Genomic DNA, 26,609 nt, shown 5'->3' on the forward strand with positions numbered 1-26,609 from the left:
ATTTTGTTGGGCGGGCACACGTTGATGTCCGATGCGCACCTGCTATTAATTAATGGGCCACTTAAGGCCCTTGAAGCACCAATCGACGGTGATTTTTCGGTGCCCGTGCAATCTCTGGGTCAGCGCATTGATGCAACGGGCAGGCGGGTAGGACACAGTTGTATAAATCTCATCCGTGGGCAGGATAAGAGGGGTCAGTGGGGTCATGAGTGTGCTCTGTTAAATATTGTTTTTTTCAAAGTCACTGCTATTTGCCTGTGTGATCTGCAGTACTTCAAAACACATACCAGCTGCTTGGTCTGGACTCACAACCTTCAGGTCAGCACTCTGCAGTGAAGAATCTTTTTTGGGCCTACAGGTTTCTGGAAGCCTTCCTTTAGCTTGGAAATGGGAGCTGAACTTTCCACTGGAGGCACCTCCTCTGAGGAGGAAGGGAGGGCTAGAAAGGGGAGGAGGCTAGGACTGCACATTCAGCCTCCAGGGGAGCCACCTTTGGGAGGACAGGCGCAGGCACAGGCACAGGGCCAAGTGGTAGACCAAGGCGGATGGGGCCACAGAAGATGCCACTATCCTGCTGCCAGGGTATACAGGTGGTGAAGTAGCTACCTCAATATGTCTGAGGTGCAGTGCCGAAGGAAGCTCCATCTATCAAGGGAGACAGTCAACTATATCTGTCAGATGATTGGGCCTGAGATCTCCGCTAACTGTGTGGGTGGACACCCCATGCCAGTGGCTCTAAAAGTCACAGCTGACCTCGACTTCTTTGCCTCTGGCTCCTTCCAGGGCTCGGTGGGTGATCGTTGCGGTGTCTCCCAATCAGCTGTCCACACTTGTGTCAAGCAGGTCACAGACGCTCTGTTCAGGCATACATTGACCTTCATTCACTTCCGCTGGGACCAGGCAAGCCAGACACAGCGAGCCAGAGGCTTTGCGGCCATTGCTGGCTTCCCCCGCATCCAGGGTACAATAGACTGTACACATGTGGCCATCAAGGCACCAGCAGATGAGCCCAGTGCCTTCATCAACAGGAAGGGCTTCCACTCCATGACCGTGCAGATAGTGTGAGATCACAGGATGCAGATTCTACAAGTCTGTGCAAGGTACCCAGGCAGCTCCCACGACACCTACATCCTCAGACACTCCCAGGTGCTGGGGCTCTTCAGTGCTCCAGCCCGGCTGGACGGATGGCTGCTGGGTGACAAGGGCTATCCCCTCAGAAGGTGGCTCATGACGCCTCTCTGCCATCCAAGAACAGAAGCTGAGCAACACTACAATAGGAGCCATGGCACACTAGGGCTGTGGTGGAGAGATCCATCTGTTTTCTCAAGATGTGCTTCCGATGCCTGGACCGCTCAGGGGGGCACACTCCAGTACCCCCCCAGATTGTGTGTCGGTGATAGTAGTTGCATGCTGCGCTCTCTACAATCTTGCGCTGGAAAAGGGGGACGCGGTGGACGATGTAGGCATTTGCCCAAGATGAGTCCAGCAGTGAATCCGAGGATGAGCATGCACAGGGAAATGCTGAGGGGGTAGACGCTGGCCCAGACATACTCCAGGGAGGCAGGGACATCTGGGAGGCTTTAATCCAATGAACCTACAGCTAGCGCACACATATGGACCTCCAGGACAAGCCAGGGCTGCAGGCTCCATACTGGATACCAGAGTGCAAAATCTGTCTGGACAGGAACATTAACTAAGGGCCTTGTTAATAAAGCTGAATGTCCCACATGTTGACATGTCTGAGTTTAATATTACAACTAAGCGAACTTAAGAAAACAAAATGCCAAAGGTGTTAAAAATCACACCAACTCATAAAAACCTCATTGTGAGCCAACACAAAAGCACTAGTGATAAACCCGTGGTGTGCCTTATGTTTACATTTTTGGGTGCTACGTCTTGGTGCTGCCACCTTGCTGGGAGTGGCATCTGAGACAGCCTGCTGACTCTGCCGTCCTGTTCGCCTCGATGACCTTGGCAGCCGTCCTCTGGCCCGTGGAGCTTGTGTTGGCCTTGCCTGGGAGGGAGCTGCCAGTTCCACAGCTGGCATCTCCCCAGTCGTCACAATCTCACCGGATGCAGTGGTCACTGGCAGAGTGGCGGAGGAGCTACCACCCTCATCCGGAGTTCCCTGAAAGAAGCCCGCAGAGAGGCAGGCAGCTGCTGCGCCAACGTTGGACCTCCCTGCTCACTGTAGATGGATGGGCACCGAGCTGGGAAACTTGGTGCCCAGACCATCTTCCACATTGGCACTGACCAGCTGGGGTCAATGCCGATGTGAGGGCTTGCTGGTCTGAGTGCATCCTCAGGAAGCCCTGATTGGTCTTCTGGAGGAGCCTCTCCACGAGACTCGCCACTCTCTCCATGGAGGACGCATGGCGCTCAGCCATGAGGCTCATTGCTTTGGCAGTAGTCCACTTAGAGTCCTCCACCAAGGAGACCAAGCCAAGCATAGCCTCATGTATCTCCACCAGATGCTCCTGCACACCCGACTGCATTTCCTGCATTTGCTGCATCGTGGACGACTCCAGAGGTACATCATCAGGCACCGACTGAGCATGTGCCTGGTCCCCTGCAGTCCTCCGACTTCTGGAGCCATCGGCACTCTCTGTCTCTGCCAGCTCCTCCAGTGACTGTGAAGTGCCTTCACTACTGTGCCCCAGGACACTAGCTGATGTTCTAATTCTCACCGAGGTGCTAGTTTCTGCGCTGGTGCCTGCCTGACAGAGATGGTGTGACGCTGGTGAGTCTGTGACTTCAGGGCCCTCAGGTGTGAGAGGGGGCCTCTGCTGCTCCTCCTCCTGGCCGTGCTCCGCTGATGCTGAAAAAAAGAATAAGGACAGTGGGTCAGTTAACGTGGAGACAATGTCAATGTGCATCCCTGTCCCCCGGATCATTATGCACTCATCCTTCCATAAGCAATAATCAAGCCATGCTGCAAACTTCAATCACTGAACATTCAGCACTGCCATGGCTGTTGGGAGAATAAGGGTGACCTCAGTGCTGGGCAAACGTATTTGCTCACGTCACCCCAGCCTCATCGACACTGGTGGAACTGGGAGAATGTCGCTTCTAGGGCCTCCTGCTCGAAGTGGCTGAAAATTGAAACCTGGGCTGGCCCTCCACCAGTCCTCACCTGCTCGGCGGCATTATGTGCATTCTTCTCCTGAAAAGGAGAGAAGAGCATTGATTAGTGCTACTTGTACCTGTACTCTATTCATGGATGGCCCACCCCAACGAGAGTGGGACTTTGCAGGGCTCCAGTGCCTCCTCAGCCCGCTGCTGCCAAACACTCACACAAAGATGCTAGGCCTGTCCCCACCCCCATCCCCACCTTGGCCAAATGTTGCCTACATCACATCAGGCACCACACGGTCTAAGCTTCCATAGCAAGGAGGCGCAAGCACGTGGAGCGCAGAGAACAGCAGATGGTTCGTTGCCACGCCACTTGAAGCTCCCCTCCCAGCAAGTCAGCACCCTGAGTTTGACATGTCCTGGAGTTCCAGCACTGCGCCTGGGTGCAGCTCTTCCAGGTTGCCCCCAAACCAGTAATGTGGGTCTCAGTGTACCACATGCTGCGGGGGCAGAACCCATCACTTTACTAGCCTCACGGGGTGACCTTGGCATGGGCAATATCTGCTGGCTCATCCAGTGATGGAAACACGCCTTCAATGATTTAATGTAGCCAATACACTCAGACTTGGGGGTGGGGGGTTGGGGCGGGGGAAAGTCTATCTGCTGGGTTAAGTGACCAATGTTAACATGGTACTCACCCTTCCTGAGCGCAACAGGTCGTTGAAGTGTCGCACCATGTCGTAGGAGCTCACCACCTCTGCCACCTCCTCCCAGGCACATTTGGTCATATGGTGGGGCTTCCTCCTCCTGTCCTGGGGTGCCAGGACCTCCCGCCGCGCTGCCATCTCCTCGAGGAGGGCAGGAAGGCAGTCATCAGAAAAATGAGGACACAGTACCTCCCCTGCCCTCCCCTCCTGCCTGGCCTGCTCACCAGCAGCGCTCTGGGGAGCCCTTCCACTGGCCAAGATTCACAGCCTCTGAAAGGCTGCAGCAGCTTTTTAAAACAGGCCGCTGGGTCGCCATTGGATCCGGTGTTCATTGCAGTCCTGCTGCCGCCCGCTCAACAGGCAGAAAATTCTGCCCCTGGAGAAGTTGAAGACAGTTTCTGTACATGTTGTGCATGTACAGTTTACAGAATTGCCCAGCTTGCATCAGTTAGTTACTGAATTGAGATAACGGTTTCCTCCTCGCTTTCCAAGAGGACCTGAGTTTTTCTTTACTTTGTCCCTAAAAAGACAAACTGAAGCTTTAACTTTCAATGGTTTATTTCAGTTGAGACCTATAATTCGACTATTAACAACTGCATCTTTTCTATTATGAATTGCTAACTTAGACAATGTCTGTGACTTAGGAGTTCCTCTGATAATAGTAATAATTGTATGCTTGTCTGTCACTTTCCGCTTCTACGCAATATAGTGATACAAGCAGAATCTATAATAGCTTTTGAACAGGGAGCTGGATAAGTTTTTTTTATTCATTCATGGGATGTGGGCATCACTGCTAGCATTTATTGCCCTTGTTCAGAGGGCATTTAAGAGTCAACCACATTGCTGTGGGCCTGGAGTCACATGGAGGCCAGACCAGGTAAGGGTGGCTGATTTCTTCCCCTAAAGGACATTAGCCAACCAGATGGATTTTTGTGACAACTGGCTATGGTTTTGTGGCCATCATCAGAATTTTAATTGAAGGTTTTTATTGAATTCAAATTTCACCATCTGCCATGATGGGTTTCGATCCCAGGTCCCCAAAGCATTATGTTGGGTCTCTGGACTACTAGTCCAGTGACAATACCACTATGCCACTGTGTCTCCCCTTTACTTAAAACGAAAAACTGATAGAGATTCAGGGAAAGGGCAAGAGATTGGGACTAGTGTTTACGGACACACGAACGTATGAACATACGAACAAGGAGCAGGATTAGGCCATTCAGCCCCTCGAGCCTTCTCCCTCATTTAATAAGATCATGGATGATCTGATGATACCCAGAAATCTGCATCCCACCCACCCCCAATAACCTATCACCCCCATACTTGTCAAGAATCTATCCATCTCAGCCTTAAAAATATTCAAAGATTCTGCTTCCAATACCCTTCCAGGAAGAGAGTTCCAAAGACTCACAACCCTCTGAGTGAAAAAATTTTGCCTCATTTCTGTTTTAAATGGGTGGCCCCTTATTTTTAAACAGTGATCCCTAGTTCTAGATTTTTCCACAAGAGCAAACATCCACTTCTACCCTGTGAAGACCCCTCAGCATCTCATATGTTTCAATCACCTGTGATCAATGCTCATTCCCAATTGCACCATTTGATGTCAGATCAGTACTGACCACTTGTGAGCTTTTATAAATGCTGAATCGATAGCAGATCTTTCAGGAATGGATGTGAATAGATCTTTATAAAGATCTGACATAGGTGCAAAGGGCTGAATGTCCTTGTCTGCTGTAAAATTCCATGATATTGTTTTATGAACTATAATCAATCATTTGTAGCCCATTCAAATGCCATGCCAACACTACTGTTTCGATAGGAATCAGGAAGAGTAGGGTCTGAAAAATTATGTCTCTAAAAACTACCTCAAATATGCTCCCATTTTCAACTGCCCAACTTCAGCTTGAATAGATTGAGGTGCAAGTGGGGCATGATCTGAGGTTACCAGAGGCTCTAAGTTACAGAGTATGATTTCTGGTATATGTGATTGCCTTAGGAAGAAATAGTCAATCGTAGATAATGACTTCTGTCAATATACACTCTATAGATAGCAGGCTCTTGAAAACATCCATCAGGCCCAAGTTGTTGCACTACACTTGGATCGCTCTGGTCTGCTGGTTTGTCCTGGTTGGCCCATGACCTTTTGGAATTTGTCCAAATGGCAGGTGGAAGGAACAATTCAGGTCTCCATCATGAGAGCTGTGCCTTCCATTAGTGAGGTAATTGTGAGGAATGTTGACATCCCTATTGCAGCAGAGTCTTCATTCAAGGCATACACATTCAATTTATTAACTAAATCTGGGATTAAAAAAAAACATTAGTTTAATTATTGATGACCATAAAACTACCAGATTGCTGCAAAAACCCATTTGGCTGTCTGTTGTTCTTTGGCAAAGGAATTCTGCTGTCCTTACCTGGCTTGGTCAATGTGCAACTCTAGACATGCAGCAATGTGAAGCCTAACTGCCCTCTGAAATGACCTGCCAAGGCAATCCATTCTAAAGGAATGACAGTAAATGTTGGCTTTGTCAGTGATGCCTACATCCTGTGAATGAATGAAAAAAATACACATTCTGTATTGTGGATTTTGCATTGTTTGCCCTATAAAAAAATGGAAGAGAGAGTGGTTGTCTCCAGAGAATAGGACAAATTGTTTTATGGATTAGTGTGGCCAACATTGCTTTGAAATGAATAGGGTGCAGCCAGTGTTTGTCCCACTTGTGCCCTTTGATACAAAATATATTTTTGATATAGGCAACTTTGGCAGACATGTTAATATGGCATTCTGCCCCTTTGAACAAGCTTTAGGCTGCATGGTTTTTAGTTAACCAGAAGATTGCTTGGGATTATTGTGTCCCCATTCCCATTTACTTAAGGGTGTGAGGCTTACTTTCTGTGAAGCATGTTTTTTCCCTTGGAATTGAATTATGTACAGCTTAGTATGGCGTAGGTCAAACTGCTTGAATTAAGAGTCTGGTGTTCAGTGTATCTGTCATTTTGATATGATCCCTTTACCCCTGATGGGAATGAGATGCTGTTTTGTATGTATGCAAATTGCGGTACACTATACTGATATTGGGGGTTTGGGGTTTAAAGTTTGACAAAGTCATAAATGGCCAAGACAGCGACAGCAGTGTGGCATAACATTGTTTTTTTACCTTGCTAAATGGCCCAATCTTTTTGTTCATTGTAGTTAAGTTTTTGGTGCTCACCAATGTTCTCTCTAATTTCTATACAAACATACAAATTAGGAGCAGGAGCAGACCACTCGGCTCCTCGAGCCTGCTCCACCATTCAATAAGATTATGGCTGATCTGAATGTAACCTCAACCCCACATTCCCACCTAGCCCCGATAACCTTTCGCTCCCTTGTTTATCAAGAATCTATCTACCTCTGCCTTAAAAATATGCAAAGGCATCCACCACCTTTTGAGAAAGAGAGATCCAAAGACTCACGACCCTATGAGAGCAAAAAATTCTCTTAATTTCTGTCTTAAATGGATAACCCCTTATTTTTAACAGTGACCCCTAGTTCTAGATTCACCCACAGGAGGAAACATCCTCTCCACATCCACCCTGTCAAGGTCCCTCAGGATATTCTATGTTTCAAGCAAGTCACCTCTTACTCTTCTAAATTCCATCAGATGCAAGCCTAGCCTGTCCAACCTTTCTTCACAAGACACCCGCCCATTCCAGGTATTAGTTTAGTAAACCTTCCCTGAATCGCTTCCAATGCATTTGCATCCTTCTTTAAATAAGGAGACCAATACTGTACACAGTACTCCAAATATCGTCTTGCTAATGCCCTGTAGAAATGAACGTAATCTCCTTACTTTTGTATTCCACTCACAATAAAAAATACCATTCTATTAGCCTTGCTAATTACTTGCTGTACCTGCATACTAACCTTTTGCAATTCAAGGTCTGGGATACCCAGATCCCTCTGCTCACAGAGCTCTGCAATATTTCACCATTTAGATAATAAGTTTCTTTTTATGCTTCCTGCCAAAATGGACAATTTCACATTTTCCAGCATTATACTTCATTTGCCAGATCTTTGCCCACTCCCTTAACCTATCCGAATCCCTTTGTAACCTCTTTACATCCTCTTAACAGCTTGCTTTCCTACCTCTCTGTGTCATCAGCAAGTTTAGCAACCATATCTTCAGTCTATTCATCCAAGTCAGTTATATAAACTGTAAAACATTGAGGCCCCCAGCACTGATCCCTGTGGCACACCACTCATTGCATCCTGCCAACCAGAAAATGAGTCATTTATGCCTACTCTGTGTTTCCTGTTAGCTAGCCAATCTTCTATCCATGCCAATATGTTACCTACTACACTATGAGCTTTTATTTTCCACAATAACCTTTGATGTGGCACCTTATCAAATATCTTCTGAAAATCCAAGTACAGTACATCCACCGGTTCTCCTTTATTCATAGCACGTGACTTCGTCAAAGAACTCCAATAAATTGGTTAAGCTTGATTTCCTTTTCACAAAACCACACTGACTCTGCCTGATTACCTTGAATGTATCTAAATGCCCTGCTATAATGCCTTTAATAATAGCTTCTAACATTTTCCCTATGACAGATGTTAAGCTAACTGTAGTTTCGTACTTTCTGCCTCTGGGACTTTTTGAATGAAGAAGTTATATTCACTATTTTCTGAGCTAATGGAACCCTCCCCACTCTAGAAAATTCTGGAAAATCAAAACCAATGCATCAACTACCTCACTTGTCACTTCTTTTAAGACCGTAGAGTGATATTCGTCAGGACCCAGGCACTTGTCAGCCCACAGCCCCAACAATTTGCTCAGCACCACTTCCCTGCTGTTTGTAATTTTCTTGGGCCCCTCCCTCCCTTCCATTTTCTGATTTGCAGCTATTTCTGGGATGTTACTTGTATCCTCTATCCTGAAGACTGATGTAAAATACCTGTTCAATTCATCTGCCATTTCACTTTGCTATTTGTTGCACTGTGCATTCCCTTTAAGATTGTTGTGCGGCTGCTTAAAATGCATGCATCTTAAAGGGAATGTTGGTACTGTGCGGCTTGCTTGTTCCCTGTGTGCTGGAATGCTGAGTGACTGCGCAGCTGCACAGTTTAGAGGAACCATTGGTACTTACACCCTTTCCCACTTCATTTCTATTCCAGTTTCCCTTTTCATTGTGAGTATACATTGAGGTTCTAATGCAGATTTTTTTCTGTTGCTCACATTGATCCTTTGGCGGTGGGTCAGATCCTTGGGTATCGGTGCTTGTTGCATAACCTGAGTGACCTCTTAATATTTTGATGCCCATGGGCAAGTGAGTGGTATAATTGTTCAAGGTCATCAGGAGTATCTTGAGTGCTATTCCTCCTTCCTGTGGTTCTGTCAACCGCAAGTGAGGGTAAGAAATACCTAGCTGGAGGGTTGGCTGTGATTTGGTTATTTAGGAAGGACCTGCCTGCACCTGGGGTCTAAAATCAGGTCAGGCATTTGCTGTGAGAATTTTCACTCTAATAAGAAAAGATCTGGTGTCAATCTCTAGTTTCAAAAGGTCAAAAGGTCTTTGTTGTCTGGGAGTGTTAATGGGAGAAGTCTGCAAAAAATGATTGGTCTTGAGACACCGGTATCATTTGGTACGTTATCACCTTCTTCATCTGTAAGTTAGCGACATTTTCTGGTTGGCAGGATATTACATCCTGTGGTGGGCCACAGGGATCAGTGAAGGGACCTCAATGCTTTACAATTTACATAACTGACTTGGATGAAGGGACTGAATTTGGTGATGACTTAAAGAAAGGTAGGAAAGTAAGTTGTGAAGAGGATGTAAGGAGGCTACAAAGGGATTTGGATAGATTAAGTGAGTGGACAAAGATCTGGCAATAACAAAGGAATCATGTGAGAATGTGTACCAAGAATTCGGCGTTGTATGGGTCCTGACGAACATCTAAACTCTGTTATGCAGAATGCTGAAACAGCTGTGAGTACTCTGAGTTGAAGATGTTACTCTGTTTTTCACCAGGCTTTCAGTGATGCAAGAAGTGAGGATGTTTTTGGAATCTCCACCAGGCTTTATTTTTCAGTGAGTATTTTTTTGGCTCTCTTTACCAGGTGAGTTATCTCAGTTTGCTGAGTCATTGGAGGTGTTTTGCAATTTGATTGCAGACCAATCTCACCACCTGTCTGATACCACAATTCAGGCGCTTGAATATTAGAATTATTTTGTAGCTTTGTCAGTGCCCAATGAGTGTTGACACAGCTCAATGGTTGTGAAACTGTGGGAAGGATTTTCCAGTCATGCCAGTGGTGGCTTTTGTGGTGGGCGGGAGTGGAAAATTTGGAGTGAGGCCAAAAATCAGATTTCCACTGGCAGGAAATGAGGTCAGAGTTTTCCCTTCAGCACCTTCATGGCGGGCTAATGGCGGGTTGGGTTTCCCGCTGATCCATGTTGGGAATGCTGATTGCATGCATTACCATGTCATGAACATTCATTAAAACGCCACTTACTGGAATGACATTCCCCCTTCCAATCTTGCACTACATCAGCAGCAAAATAGGCCAGTGTGTATCACGCTTGGAAATAAGTGGTGTGCAGCTGCTCGCTTCACTCGTGACTTGAAATGAGTGCAATATTCAAAGCCTATCTGTAGCAGTGCTGCTCCGGGTTCTCACCAATGCTGGTGAGGCTCTACACTGTCCAGGGCCTAGGGCTGGTCTGCTCACTGGCTTCCTCCATACTCTGGGAGGGTGTCTTCTGCCCGGCTCAGGCAGGGCTGCACTCTGAGACAGAGACCAGCATTGCAACTGGGGTGGAGGGGGGAAAGAGGAAGGTTGAGAGACGGGGTGGGGGAGACAATGGGCAATGATGGGGTTGGAGAGGGGATGAAAGGGGAAGGAGACACGTGAACAATGGGCAATGGTGGGATTGGAGAGTGGGTGAAAGAGGAAGGATACATGTGGACGATGGGCTATGGTGGGGTTGGAGAGTGGGGATAGACGATGGCAGGCAGAGGGGAGACCGAGGTTGGGAAATCTGGAGCCTGGCATGGAAAACTAGAATGCAGACACAGAAGGGGGTGGATGTGAATTGAACCGTATGAACGGGAGGGGATGCACGCAGACTCCAGAATACGAGGGGTGTATGTGTTAGTGTGGCACAAGAGGGATGGGTTGCACAGAGACTCACAGAGGTGGGGGAGGGGAAAGGCTTGCCCATGAGGGATGGGCTGCACAAAGACTATTTGTGGGGGGGGCAGAGGGAGACTGCGTTATCATCCATAAAGAAGGAATGGGGGTGCTCATTGGGCCAAGAGGTTGGGGTCAAAGATTAAAGGCAGTCATGGGACTTTGTGCACCTCATAGTCAGGGTGAGAGATTAAAGGCAGTCCTGGGGCTTTGTGGGTCATGCTACAGGGCTATACATGGCATGGACATCATAGTATAGCTCCTGGCAGGGGCAAGGCACATGTGCTCAATTGCAATAAGGCACAGCTTGGTGTGCAGGGCGTGGCCATGGTTTTACAGTTGGTGGCCATGGGTTTGAGTGGCTCAGTACTGGGCTGTGGAAGGGATGGTCATGGTTAGGGGAGGCCTCTGCAGCCTGTAAATGGGGATTCCGTAATAAAAAGAGAGGTTCTGAAAGCTATCCTGGGGGGTGGGTGTTCTCAGTACATGACTGTGCGCACAGCCTCGAGGTGGGGAGGAGCGAGCTCTACATTGGGCATGGGAACACAGTTCCGGTGGGAGGTTTGGAACGTCGTCCACAGTTACAGTAGGATCCAGGATTACTGGGCGGTGGGGGCTGGAATATAATGGGAGGAAGCTCTATCTGCACACAGTGGGGTTCTAGGAAGATTGGAGGGACCCGAACACTGACAAGGGGAAGGTCGAAGCTATTCTCAAAATAAAAATGCAGCACCACCACCTTCAAAGCCCTAAGTTGTTGTGCAGTTTGAAATCAAAATTGGAAAAGAGTCTGTACGGTAGGGGTCTGAGGCAGTGTGGGAGGAGGCCAGGGATGGTCTGAGGGGCCCTTTCAGTGTCACCCTCAAACTGCTTAGGGTCACAACATTGAAATAGAGTCAGAGCTGAGAGAAAAGAGGAAGGTGCAATTACAGCAATTGCCTTTTGGTACACTTTAACCAGAGACTGCAGGAGCCGTTGGGTGGAATTGTCCGTGCTCGCTGGCGTTGGGCGTGTTTGGTGGTGTGAAGGCGTGAATATGGTGAGAAGGCCATAAATTGGATTCACGACATCGTGAAACCAGTTTACGATCTTCTGCTTTGCCCATCGATGGTGAGCCGCATTCCCCACCACTGGACATTGAGAACTTCACTGTAATACATCAGCATATCATTATAAGGCCAGCCCGCCGGACCCATTCCTCCACCCTTTAGATCATCCACACAAGCTGGCAGGAAAATACACTGTTGTACATCACATCTTGATAAGTGTGACGTGCAGAAGTTGGGACTTACCCGCCAGGGCCTTTCTTATACCATGGACATCCTCCAAGGAGCAGAAGATGCTGGAGCCTGACACCAACTAGATAAACATCCATGGCATGCCGGGTGGATTCTCACGGACATGGCTTTGCTGTGAAGCAGCTTACAGAAGTTGGATAGTCCCCAATTATGCTCACAACGGATGATGGTCGAGGGGGTGGGAAGGCAAGGCCTAGTATTGGCTGGGAGAGGAAGAGGTATTGGGGTGGGTGAGGTTGGGAGGGGAGAATGAAGTGTCAGGGGGTGAGGTTGGGAGGGGGGAATGAAGTGTCGGGGGGGGTGAGGTTAAGAGGCAGAGGGAGTATGGGGGGAGGAGGGGGTAACAGGGGAGAAGACGGAAACTGGGGAGGTAGGTGTAAGGGGGGGTTGGAAGGTGTAAAGGAAGTAGTACGGAGAGGGGAAGGAGTGCAGAGATGAGAGGGAGTACAGGGGAAGGAAGGAATGTGGAGAGGGGAGGGAGTCCAGGGGGAAGGAGTGTGGAGAAGGGAAGGAGTGCAGAGAGGGGAGGGAATCTGGGGGTGGAGGGTTGGGAGGAAGGAGTGTGGAGAGGGGAGGGAATCCGGGGGTGGGGGGTTGGGAGGAAGGAGTGTGGAGAGGGGAGGGAGTAAGGGTGGAGGAAGAAGTAAAAGTGGAGGAAGGAGTCGGGAAGGGGGAAGGCATAAAGCTGGAGGAAGAAGAAAGGGTGTCTGAGGGAGTCAGGAATGGGGAAGGAGTAAGGCTGGAGGAAGAGGTGAGGCTGGAGGAAGGAGTCCGGAGGGGGGAAGGTCTAAGGGTGGCAGAAGAAGTCAGGGCAGAGGAAGAAGTCAGGAAGAGGGAGGGACAAAGTGGAGGGTGGAGTCCAGGGGGTTGAGAGGACAAAGGTGGAGGAGGGAATGGGGTTCTGGGGGGAAGAGGTTCCGGGGGGTAGGGGTTCTGGGAAGGTAGGGGTCCAGAGGGGGGGATGTGCAGGTGAACGTGAAAGGGAGGGGTCTGATAGGTCCATGCCTGCCTCCTGGGGAGTGAACTGAGGGTGGGCAGGGTATAGAGGAAGGGTGAGAACGACAGAGGCAGAATGAGGTGGTAGGGAGGGAGGGTGAGTGTTTGACGGTATCGGTAGAAGGGAGCGAGGGTGGTTAGCGGGGACTCGGAGGCAGACACGGACCCTGGGGATGGGAAGGAGGGGTCGGGGAGGTGAATGTGGTTGGGGGTGGGATTTTCGGGAAGGAAGGGAATGTGCATGTTCACCTGAACATACGTGAAGGAAAAGGGTTGTGGCTGGTAGGTCACGGAGGGGAGGTGGAAGGTGATGTCAGGGGTGCGGTGGGGGAGGGGCGTCAACTGTGATGAGGGAAAGAAAATGAGTGACTGGGGGAGGGGGAAGGACTGGGGAGCTGACAAAAAAGCGAACCAGACCATGTGACGATACAGGTCAGATGGACAACTGAATATGAACCCCAGCAAGCAGCAGTGAGGTGATTATGATACGTGAAGGATCTGCGTGTGTGTGAGAGTGCTTGCACGAGACTCCAAAATGTCCTGCCACACATGCACACACTTTTCCCTGCAGTGTCACTCGTGGGCCAGCTGCTCCCCCTGCATATACAAAGGACGAGATTGAGGGGCTCACAGGCAAAGGGGACTCAGAGTGAGAGGACAGCCTCAGATTCCTCAGTGGGTGACCCAGGGGTGTCCAGCTGCTGCTCCTCCTCTCTTCAGATGCCCGAGGGCCCTGGCCTGACTCGCTAATGGGAAGGAGCACCTGGAGGGATGTTGAGATGCCCCGTTTCCCTCTCGCGTTGCCATTGCAGGAACTCACCTATCGCTCCAGCGATGGAGTGCAGGCCTACACATACCTCTGCATTCTGCTGTACCAGGGTCTCCATGGCATCCGCCATCCTCCCCATGGAGTGCACATGTGGGTACCACTTCATCGGACGGACACACACCTCCAAATCTTGTGTCACTTTGTTGAGGGCTTCCAACAGCTCTGTGTGATGTTCACACGCCTTCTGCTGACTCTCCACAATTAGTTGGAAGGCCAAATCCAGAGGCTTGTCATCTAACTCAGACCTCACAGATGCCTCAACCAGCAGTTCTCTGAGTGCCGGGGAGCTCGGCCACATCTGCCTCATTCTGCTGCGGATACGTGTCCATGCGGTGATCTCCAGATTGTGAACCTGAACCTGCTCTAGATATATGTCCCACTGCGCTGGTGGAGGGTGTGAGTAGACGCTGTGACAGGTCTTCCAGGCTGTTTATTTCCACCTCGTCGTTGGAGTAGGTGTCCTCTTGGCTGGAGATGAGGACATGGATGGGGCTGAGGGACTGACTGGGTGAGGGTGTCAGTTGCTTGGCAGAGCTCCCTCTGAACCAAAGTAGGGATAATTACTGCATGGCTGGAGAGTCAAAAGCAGGAGAGAGAGCACTCATAGTTGCGTTGACAGAGGGATGATGTGGTACAGGATCCTAATGGGGGTGTTCACCGCCGACCTCACCGTCACCATAGGCACGGTCCACATCCTCACCAGTCAGCACGATGACACACTCCTCAAAGTGAGTGAGGTGCCTAATATGAGCCACTCCAGCCTTGGTCTGGGACTTCTCCCTGCTGTTGTGAACAGGTTTCTCCTGCATAAGAACAGAGGGAGAGAGTGTGAGCAGAACACATGGCACTGCATGGAATGTTTGAGTGGTGAATGGAGCCACGGGCAGGATGAGGGCGTGAGCTCCAGAGGATGTGAGCCTGGTGGAGATGTGAGGGTGTGTGTGAATGTTAGTGGTGTTGTCCCTTGAGGTGTGAGATCCCTGTGGATGTGTGGTGGGTTTGAGTGTGTGAGTTGAGAGTGATGAGAAGAGTGAATTACCCTGGTGGAACAGATGAGATCATTCATCCTGTTCCGACACTGAGTGGCTGTCCTCTTTTGCAGGGCATTGGTGTTGCCCACCACTGCCACTGCCTGCCATGCTTGATTGGTGATGCAGCCCCTCCTGTGGCCAGAGCGGGGGGTAGAGGACACTGCGGTGGGACTCCATGGCATCCAAAAGGCATTCCAGTGATGGCTGCAGTCTTTATGCTTTTCGTGGACATCTCTGCAGCAGTCGTGGGCTGGAAGCGCCATGATGAGTGCGCAAGGTTGGACTTTAAATATTGCGCTCGGTGTGATGAAGCGGCGAGGTGATGGCGTGGCAAATGAGAGTCCGCTGGGCATGGAACTGGCGTGTTTCCTGGGAATAACTAATGCGACGGGTTTGGGACGATACAGTGTGAAAAGTCACCATTCTGGCCGGTGAGTAAAATGTCGTTTCACCTGGCCGCTAATGCACTTGGTGCAAGTCTTGGACAATTCTATCCATTGGCTTCACAATACAGTTATTCCATTTGACCTTTGACAGAGATAAATGTGAGAATGGAAAATACAGGCGACTATCAAGGAAGCTCTGCTGCTGCACATCTGGCAGGTCATCAATGGAAGCCTCCAATGTGCTTTGTCCAATTGGCACAGATAACAGGCTAAAGGGCATCCAGTCATTGCTGAAGTATAAGCTGAGTTAATCAATATACCAGATCAGAGATTGCAGGAGTGCCTTTGGTAAGATGGCACATTTCATGGAAACATCCAAATCTCTTCCAACCTCTGTGGGATTGAGATGTCAAATATTAGGGTTGGCATCTTGGTCACCTAGATCTGTGATTGTGTGCCTCAGCTACTAGGCTGTAACAGTGAAAAGTGAGAAGCACAGACACAGCTGTAGGGCATGGCACTGGTTTTCTGTTTGCGAGTGGGAGGTCTACTATATTTGCCCAGTGTTCATTAATCTGTTGGATCTATCTGTTCACAGGGAGAAGGAGGATTGAGTAACGGAGCCTCTGCTCAATGCTGCCTTCTTGATGGCAGTGATCCGATTGAGGAGGAGGAGAAGGGCCCAGCACCACCTAGCCCAGTTTCGAGAGGAGGCTCTGCCTCAGGGCCATGGTCAGGGGGAGCCCAAACAGCACCCAGAGGATGAGGAGGTTAGGCCCATCCCACAGAGGTGACTCGCATGACCAAGAGTCGACGGAAGGAGACTTTCTTACCTGGAGATGAGTGAAAGACAATGCTGTGCATGTCTGCACTTGTCAACAGATAGATGGATTGTATCAGCTACATTCTGCAGGAGGATCTAACACCCCATGAACTGGGAGGACATCCCTTGCCACTGGCTCTGAAGGTCACCATCGCAATCAATTTTTTTGCCTGTGGATCATTCCAGGGATCCACATGGAACCTGTGCAGCGTCACACAGTCCTCAGCACATAAATGTATAAAGGAGGTGACAGCTGTCCTCTACAGTAAGGTTCATCATTATGTCAATCTCACACTTGATGAAGCTAGCCAGGCTGCTAGATTTCGGGAGTTTGCAGCTATCTCAGGCTTCCTTAGTGTACAGGCTGCAATCAATTACACGCATGTGGCTTTGAGAGCTCCATGGCAGCAGCCCCTGATGTTTGTTATCAGGAAAGGGTTTCACTCCCTGAACATTCAGCTGGTGTGCGATCATCAGAAGCACATCATGCACGTTTGTGCCGGGTACCCTGGGAGTTCCCATGACTCATACGTCCTGAGTCACTCCCAAGTTCCTCACAAATTCGTAGGACAACAGCAATTCTGGGACTGGCTGCTTGGACATAAGAGGTACCTGCTCAAACAATGGCTCATGACACCCCTACACCATCCTCTGAGTCACTCGGAGGAGAGATACAACATGGCGTATAAGGCAACACGATCCATCATTGGCATCCTGAAGATGTATTTCTGATACTTGGACTCTCAGTAGAGGATGTCCTACATAATTGTGGTGTGTTGTGCTCTTTATAACCTGGTGTTTCAAAGAGGGGACCCCTTGCCAGAGGGAGATGTGGAGGAGGCTGAGAGCTGCTTGGATGATGAAAGGCAGGAACCTGAATTGGGAGATGAGGGTCTGCTTCCACCTGAGGATGCCCTCGAAGAAGCCCAACGTGAAAGATGTGCCCGGGCCACATTGATAGCCACAAGATTCCAGGAGGATTAAGGTGCAGACAACAGGACACAACCACATTCCTTCGGCCCCTTAGAGCCGTGCCAGTGCACCTTTACAACCAGTGACATTGAGAGTGAGTTCAGCATTCAGACTTGCACCTTCAACCCTCATGATTCACCAGGCTCTAATCTTTGGAGAGGTCAGTGATGACCCCTGTGTCCATGCACTCTGGGAAGTGAAAGTCAGCACAATAGTGTAAATGCTGCATCAAAAGACTTGACACAGTTATCGCCAAATTAATGGGAAACTTTTAACAGACACTGAGATGCACGCATGGCTGGAGACACCATCATAGCTGCAGGTCCTGTACTTTGGCAGTACCAGTGATGGCAGCCTTCTCATTATGAGAAACAATTACAGCCAACCCTCCAAGGCTAGTGAGCAGGCCTAACTCCATGTTGTCTTGTAAACAGTATATATGGTTACTAACACACTATGCAGACACTTCCAGTGAAGACATCTCCTTGACATGACACAAGCGTAGAGTCATGATTCATCTGCACATCATATGAATGTGGGGCTTACAAAGGGAGGTGAATACTGAGTGGGAGCATGGCTCACCCTCACAATAAGGGGACACATAGATGCAGATGCACAACGCTTTCAAATGACAAGACCATTCTCATGAACAGCAAACGTATTTACAAAGGTGCATGATACAAACAGTGATTGAATACTTGTGACATCAAAGCTTCTTAATTTTTCTAACCCTACTGGTACATCTAAGTGCATCCCCGACATCCACAGCAGAGGTGGAGGCTGCCTGTTGAGGGATTGTTGTCATTGATGACCTTGGCGGGCATGCTCGAGAGGGCTGAGAGCTGGAATGCCCCAGTATGCTTTGGGTGACCTGCTGTGGGGAAGGTGCATCCTCCTCAGCCTGTACAGCTGGATTTGATGGGGTCACAGGCAGAGGGGATTGGGTAAGGCTGGAAATTCTCGGAGTCATCTCTATGGATGGTCCTGGGGTCTCCAGCTGCTGCTCCTCCTCCCTGTGGGACCCTGCCAGACTCCTTGAGGAGAAGGGGCTCCTGGAGGAAGGTCAAGGTGCCCTGCCCCCTCTCACCTAGCCACTGATGGATCCCGTCAATGCCTATAGTGATGGAGTGTAGATCTAAGCACAAGTCCAGCAGAATCTGCTGACCAAGGTCTCTAAGGCAGTTGCCGCCTTTCCCATGGAGGTGTCGAGGCACTCGCATGCCAGAGCCACAACATCAGACAGAACGTGAGCGGGCTTTTCCATCCTTCACTCTAGTCTATTGACTGCCTCTCTTAACTCTACTCAATTTTCCACCACCTGTATTGCATCTCCAGCATGTGTGAGATGGTCGTTTCCAGAGGCTCATCATCAGACTCGGACTCAGTGAGTGCCTGTTCTCCACCAGTCCTCCCAGTGCCAGAGACCTCGGCTGTTACTGCGTCAGCCTGCTGTAGAGAAGTGTCAGTAAAGTGTTCCCCAGAATGTGACCCCGAGCGACCCTATAACTAGGACCCACCGCGGTGTGTTTCTCCACAAGTGGAGGGCACAGGTGAATGCAGTGACGGGTCATCTTCAAATAGCTCCTCAGCTTCCTCCTCTGAGATTGGCTGAGGGCTGGGACTTATGTTAGTGTGTCTGGACTTGCTGCTGCCTGTAAGAGAGAGAAGATAGATTTTAGTCCATTTAGTTTATGCTGAATACAACTTTGTATGTCACTCACTGAGAAGGTTAGGATGGGATCTACTCATGGAGGGCTTGCTGGGAGAGGCCGATCTCGCCTTCCTCACAGAGATGATCTCTGTCCTTCCCTGCCGACTGCCTCCTCGAATTCCAGGGTGGCGGCCCTCCCTTCTCCAGCTTGGCCTGCATGAAGGCAGATGGATGGAGTGTGATGAGGAGAGGTGGAGGAGAGGTTGGGGAGTATGTATGCCTGCTGTGTGTGCTGAGCCCTCCCCAGTAAGGACTGAGGATGGAGTTTGTGCAGCGTGATAGACGAGATGCCGGCGACGTTAAAGTATCCAAGAGACAATCACTGCTGATATGTGTCCCCCACTAATATTGTGCAAGATCCCTGGCAGTGTAATCCTTTGAGTGCATGATGCTATTATGGGAGTGTGAGATTAGAGCGAGCTGGAAGTTGGCTTGCCCTGGCAGAGCAGATGAGATCATTCATCCTGTTCCTGGACTGCCTTTCTCAGGAGGATGCCGTGTGAGCTGACCTCTCTTGCAAAACCACCTCCCGAGCCAGCGAGGTGATGCCTGTGCGCCTCCTGGAGCCATCCATTGGCTAGAGGACATGCTGGTGCTGGCGGACTTCACAGGCGAGGGCCTCAAGAGGGTCATTGCTGAACCTTGGTGCAGCTTTTTTCTTGGCCGCAGCCATTTCCAGATGTTTGCTCCACATAACTGGACTGGATGGAGTGAATGTGTGTGCTCAGGTGGCGTTTAAACATGGTGCCCGGACCTTCGACCCCATTAAGCAACAGCAGGGCAGACTAATCAGTTTCCACCCCACCATGTGATTTAGAGATTTACTCGCCGATGTATATTTAATTAGCTCCTGAGCGTGAAATTGGGCACAAATTCCCGCCTTACTGCCCAGTGGGAAAAGTGCCACCAAACTCGCCCGCCATTGCACTTAGTCTCAAAAATGGAAAATTCCGCCCTTGTTTCTCTCTTTCTCTGGATCTCTTCCAACAGGATCTAGAGTGGGATATCTGAAAACCTGAGGTAAGACCCATGACTCATATCAGATATTCCCCTTATTGCGGCAGTATCATAGTGAAATCTGAAATCTGGTTCTCAAGCTGGCCAGCTCATGGAGACTTGCAGCTAGCCATGCCTAGTTCCTACCCCAGTTAAAATTGTGTTTACAAAAAACACAAATTTCCATAAACAAACAGATGTTGCCTCAAACATCCACTGTTTGCACTGTTCATGCAGTTAACTTTTTACATTAAAACATTTCTTATTTTCTCAAGGGTTTGTCAAAGGATAATTTTCTTCTAACTTTATACCTATATGAAATCAAAAAGGAGGTTGATTAAAATAATAATATCAATTTGCCATAAACAATCTTTGTTTTGTTTTCTAACATTTGGCAAGGACCCCACAATATCAGGTGTTTCTATAACATTGCAGCTGTTATTGTGCTTATAGGTTTTCATTTTGTGAAAAGGTCATGGCAGGAAAGCACAATGATAATATCTTCATACAAATGTCATCACTCCCCTGACAGCTTTGAGACTTGAATCGGCCTTTTTTCAGTCTTGGAAAAAAAACGAAGAGACTCTCAAATTCTCACAGGATGAGGTGACACACCCTGCTCCCTTTCAACCCCTGTTGATGACCAGATTGCACAGTGCCAGGTTTTGTAGGCAGCACAGGCTCAGATTACACAGATAGGGCTGCTATGTCTCTCTGAAGCGTTGTGAGGTACAAATATCAAGCTGAGGCTCAAGCTTTTGAGGCAGTCTGAGACCTCAAAGTATAAATTTAATTGGAGACATTAAAAGACACAAAAGACTATTCAATATGATAAACAATCGTGTTTTTGTAATTTAAAAAAAAATGCTTAACCTGGACAATACTATTACCAAGAGAAAATGGCGGTGAAAAATGTTCAAAAAGCATTTACAGCAACTTGCGGAGAAAAGAAAATGGTGAGAAGTTTATGGAGAATCAAATCAGTTTTTCACTATTTCTCCAGAACAGGTATGGCATGACACATTGTTCTGAATAATATTGGAAAGGCTTTTGAATGCCATCTACTGGCAGCAAGAGGAATGATTACAGGTGTGAGCAGCAAACAGTTGCTGACATTTTTAATGAGATTGTGCATAGGTGCCTATGGCTATTTATTGAAAGGAACAACAAAGGTATTGGTTTTAATAAGATATTCTTATGAGTTAATCTCCCTAGACATCAAAGCTAGAAAGTTGATGGCACTGCATCTGTTTCTGGGTCCAAACAGGTGCCTAAGCCTCCAATATCACAGACAAAATGTGTGTGCTCATTACAAGTCACATCGGTATAGGCAAAATTAAAGACATCCAGGGTCCACATACCTGAGACAAGCATTACAGAATCACAGAATTGTTACTGTGTAGAAGGAGGCCATTTGGCCCATCGTGTCTGCACCGGCTCTCTGAGCATTTTAACTTTGTGCCAATCTACTGCCTTTTCCCTGTAACCCTGCGCATTGTTTCTATTTAAATAATCATCCAATGCCCTCTTGAATGTCTTGAATGAACCTGCCTCCACCACACTTCCAGACAGTGCATTCCAAATCCTAACCACTTGCTCTGTGAAAAAGTTTTTTCTCACTTCACATTTGCTTCTTTTGCAAAACACTTTAAAACTGTGCCCACTGGTTCTCAATCCATTTACAAGCAGGAACAGTTTCTCCCTATCTACTTTGTCCAGACCCTTCATGATTTTGAAAGCTTCTATCAAGTTTTCTCTTAGCCTTCTCCTCTCCAAGGAAAACAGCCCAAACTTCTCCAATCTTTCCTCATAACTGACGTGTCTCATCCCTGGAACCATTCTTGTAATGCTCTTCTGCACTCTCTCCGTCCTTCCTACAATGTGGCGCCCAGAACTGTACACAATACTCCAGCTGAGGTCTAACCAGTGCCCTATATAAGTTCATCCTAACCTCCCTGCTCTTATACTCTATACCCCCATTAATGAAGCCTAGAATACTGTATGCTTTAGGAACAGCTCTCTATACCTGTCCTGCCACCTTTAATAACTTATGTACATATACACCCAGGTCTCTCTGCTCCTGCACACCCTTTAGAATAGTACCCTTTATTTTATACTGTCTCTCCATGTACTTTGTTCCAAAGTGTATTACTTCACACTTCTCCACATGAACTTCATCTGCCATCTATCTGCCCAGTCCACCAATGTGTTAATGTCCTTTTTAAGTTCTACACTGTCCTCCTCACAGTTTACAATTCTTCCAAGTTTTGTGTCGTCCGCAAACTTTGAAATTGTCCTCTGCACACCAAGATCTAGATCATTTATATACATCAGGAAAAGCAAGGGCCCCAATATCGACCCCCGGGGAATTCCACTACAAACCTTCTTCCAGCCTGAAAAACACCCATTAACCATTACTCTCTGTTTCCTATCCCTCAGTCAATCCTGTATCCATGTTGCTACCATCCCTTCTATTCCATGACCTATAACTTTCCTCACACGTCTGTTGTGTGACACTGTATTGAACGCCTTTTGGAAGTCCATATACACCACATCAGTGGCCTTGCCCTCATCAACCATCTCTGTTACCTCTTCAAAAAACTCCAGCAAGTTAGTTAGACACAATTTTCCTTTAACAAATCCATGCTGACACTTCTGAATCAATCCACATTTTTCCATGTGATTATTAATTCTATCCCAAATAATTGTTTCTAGAAGTTTCCACACCACCGCAGTTAAACTGACTGGTTGGTAATTGCAGGGCAGGTCTTTACAACCTGTTTTGAACAAAGACGTAATGTTTGCAATTCTCCAGTCCTCCGGCACCTCCCCACAATCCAGGGAACATTGAAAGATTATTGCCAGTGTTTCTGCAATTTCAACTTTCATTTCCTTCAATATTCTTGGATTAATCTCATCTGGTCCTGGTATCTGATCAATTTTAAGTACAGACAGCTTATCGATTACCTCCTCCTTATCAGTTTTTAACCCTTCTAGTAACTGAGTTTCCTCCTCTGTCACCATGGTCTGGGCAGCATCTACCTCATAGATAATGAAAGATGCAAAGCATTCATTTGACACCTCAGCCTTGTCTCGTGCCTCTATGTGTAAATCCCCTTTTTGGGGGCACACCCAATGCACCCGAGTGTAAATGATGCGCGCTGATGTAGGATGAGCCTCCCGACCTCATTGCGCAGTCTCGTGATATTTCGTTTGGCGGGTGCGTGCTGGATTCGGCTGCGTGCCTGCCGACAATTAAAAGGCCTGTTAAGGCCATTAAGAAGCTAATTAAATTCAAATGTATGCTGCCCATCCAATCTAACAGTTGGCGAGCAGGCGAAAAGGCCAAGCGGCCTTTACATTTTTTAGGAAACCTCATCCACAGGCAGGATGAGGTTTCCTAAAGCAAATAAACATCAAATAAAAATTTTATTTTTGAACTAAAAACAGATCCCAGCTCATGTGACAGAGTCACATGAGGGGACATGTTTTATGACAATTTTATTTCCTTTTTTTTTAAACAGCGTTTCATCTGCCTGAGGCAGCTCTGTGCCTCAGGGGGATTGAAGCACTCTTTCTCGTGCATGCGCAAACTGCGCGCTAGGCCCACTCTCCTCCTCCCCCTGCCCACACAGGCAGTGCCGAGCGCTGCTGCTCGCGTTCCACGCTGGGCGGGCCTTAGTTGGCTCACCAGCATGAAATCATGATGCGGAGCCGATCGCAGGCAGCGGTTGGCTTCCTGACCACCCCTGTCCGCCCCCTTCAAGCACCCCCGCCAAGCACCCCCACCAAGGGCAAAATCCAGCCCTTTGGTCCCTAATTGTCCCTCCTCCTTTTACTACCCTTTTACTATTGGTGTGCTTATACAATACTTTGGGGTTTCCTTTTATGTTAGCTGCCAGTCTTTTTTCATAATCCCTCTTTGCTTCTCATAGTTTATTTTTCACATCCTTTCTGAACCTTCTGTATTCAGCTTGGTTCTCATTCCGACACCTGTTGTAAGTACATTTTTTCTTCTTTAACTTAATTTCTATCTCCTTTGTCATCCAGGGAGCTCTGGAATTGTTTGTCCTACCCTTCCCTTTTGAGGGAACATACCCTGACTGTGCCCAAACCAGCTACTCTTTGAAGGTGGCCCATTGTTCAGCTACTGTTTTTCCCGCCAACCTTTGGTCCCAGTCTATCTGGCCCAGCTCCGTTCTTGCCCCATTGAAGTCCGCTCTCTGCCAGTTGATTATTCTTACTCTGGCTTGACCAATGTAATTTTTCCATCATTATCCTAAACCTTAAGATACAATGATCACTGTCCCCTAAATGTTCCCCCATTGTCACTTGCTCTACTTGGCTCACCTCATTTCCAAGAAGCTGGTTTAGCAGTGCCTCCATTCTCAGTGGACAGGATACATACTGCTGTAGGAAATTCTCCTGAACATAATCTAGGAACGCTTGTCCCTCACTGCCACTTACACTACTGCTATCCCAGTCTATATATGAGTAGTTAAAGTCCCCTATTATAACTACTCCATGATGTTTACACCTCCCTGCAATTTCCTTGTAGATTTGTTCCTCTGTATCCTTCCCACTAGCTGGTATCTATATATTACACTGAGCAATATAATTGCACCCTTCTTATTTCTTAGCTGCAGTTAGATCGATTCTGTCCTTGAATTCTCTGACACATCCTCTTTCTCCAGTACTGCAATACTCTCCTAAACCAAAAATGCCACCCCTCCTCCTATTTTCCCTTTCCTATCTTTTCTGAACACTTTGTAACCAGGAATATTTAACACCCAGATCTGTCCTTCCTTAAGCCAGATTTCCATTGTCACAACATCATAATCCCACAAGGCAATCTGTACCTGTAACCCCCCAATTTTATTAACTATACTCCGTGCATTCACATACATGCAGTGTAATCCTGATTTAGACCTCACTACTTGCTCTCTCACTCCAACTCCATCCATTAACTTACTATCTTCTATTTTAGTGCTATCTGCCTCTCCCAGCATTCCGTGCACCTTGATATTACTCTCTAATATTCTGTCCTGGTTCCCACACCCCTGCTGAGTTAGTTTAAACCTCCCCAACAGCACTAGCAAAACGACCCGCAAGGAAATCAGTCCCAGCTCTGTTCAGATGCAACCTATCCGGCTTGTACAGGTGCCATCTTCCCCAGAACCAGGCCAAGAGTCCAGGAGTCTAAAGCCCTCCCTCCTGCACCATCTTTCCAGCCACGCATTCATCTGTCTTATCTTCCTATTTCTGTACTCACCTGCAAGTGGCACTGGGAGTAATCCGGAGATTACTCCTTTACAGGATCACAGAATCACAGTGCAGAAGAGGCCCTTCTGCCCATTGAGTCTGCACCGACACATGAGAAACACCTGACCTACCTACCTAATCCCATTTACCAGCACTTGGCCCATAGCCTTGAATGTTATGATGTGCCAAGTGCTCATCCAGGTACTTTTTAAGGATGTGAGGCAACCTGTCTCCACCACCCTCCCAGGCAGTGCATTCCAGACCGTCACCACCCTCTGGGTAAAAAAGCTTTTCCTCACATTCCCCCTAAACCTCCTGCCCCTCACCTTGAACTTATGCCCCCTTGTGACTGACCCTTCAACTAAGAGGAACAGCTGCTCCCTATCCACCCTGTCCATGCCCCTCACAATCAGGTCACCCCTCAGGCTTCTCTGCTCCAATGAAAACAACCCAAGTCTATCCAACCTCTCTTCATATTTAAATGTTTCATCCTAGGCAACATCCTGGTGAATCTCCTCTGCACCCCCTCCAGTGCAATCATATCCTTCCTATAATGTGGCAACGAGAACTGTACACAGTACTCCAGCTGTGGCCTCACCAAGGTACTATACAACTCCAACATGATCTCCCTATTTTTGTAATCTATGCCTTGATTGATAAAGGCAAGTGTCCCATATGCCTTTTTCACCACCCCACTAACATGCCCCTCCACCTTCAGAGATCTATGGACACACACGCCAAGATCCCTTTGTTCCTCAGAACTTCCTGGTGTCATGCCGTTCATTGAATACTTTCTTGTCAAATTACTCCTTCCAAAGTGTATCACCTCATGCTTTTCAGGGTTAAATTCCATCTGCCACTTATCTGCCCATTTGACCATCCCGTCTATATCTTCCTGTAGCCCAAGACACTCAACCTCACTGTTAACCACCCGGCCAATCTTTGTGTCATCCGCAAACTTACTAATCCTACCCCCCAACATAGTCATCTGTGTCGTTTATATAAATGACAAATAATAGGGGACTGAGCACAGATCCCTGTGGTACACCACTGGACACTGGCTTCCAGTCACTAAAGCCTCTGTCTCCTACAACTAAACCAATTTTGAATCCACCTTATCAAATTACCCTATATCCCATGTGCATTTGCCTTCTTTATATGTCTCCCATGTGGGACCTTGTCAGAGGTCCTCCTTGCTAATTTTCTACCTAGCGCCCTAAACTCCAGTTGCAGGACCACATCCTCCTTCCTACCTATGTTGTTAGTGCCAACGTGGTCCATGAACTCTGGCTGTTCATCTTCTCCCAAAAGAATGCCCTGCAGGAGTTCTGTGACATCCTTGACCCTA

The sequence above is a fragment of the Carcharodon carcharias genome, chromosome 14 (assembly GCF_017639515.1).
Source record: "Carcharodon carcharias isolate sCarCar2 chromosome 14, sCarCar2.pri, whole genome shotgun sequence".
Taxonomy (NCBI): Eukaryota; Metazoa; Chordata; class Chondrichthyes; order Lamniformes; family Lamnidae; genus Carcharodon; species Carcharodon carcharias.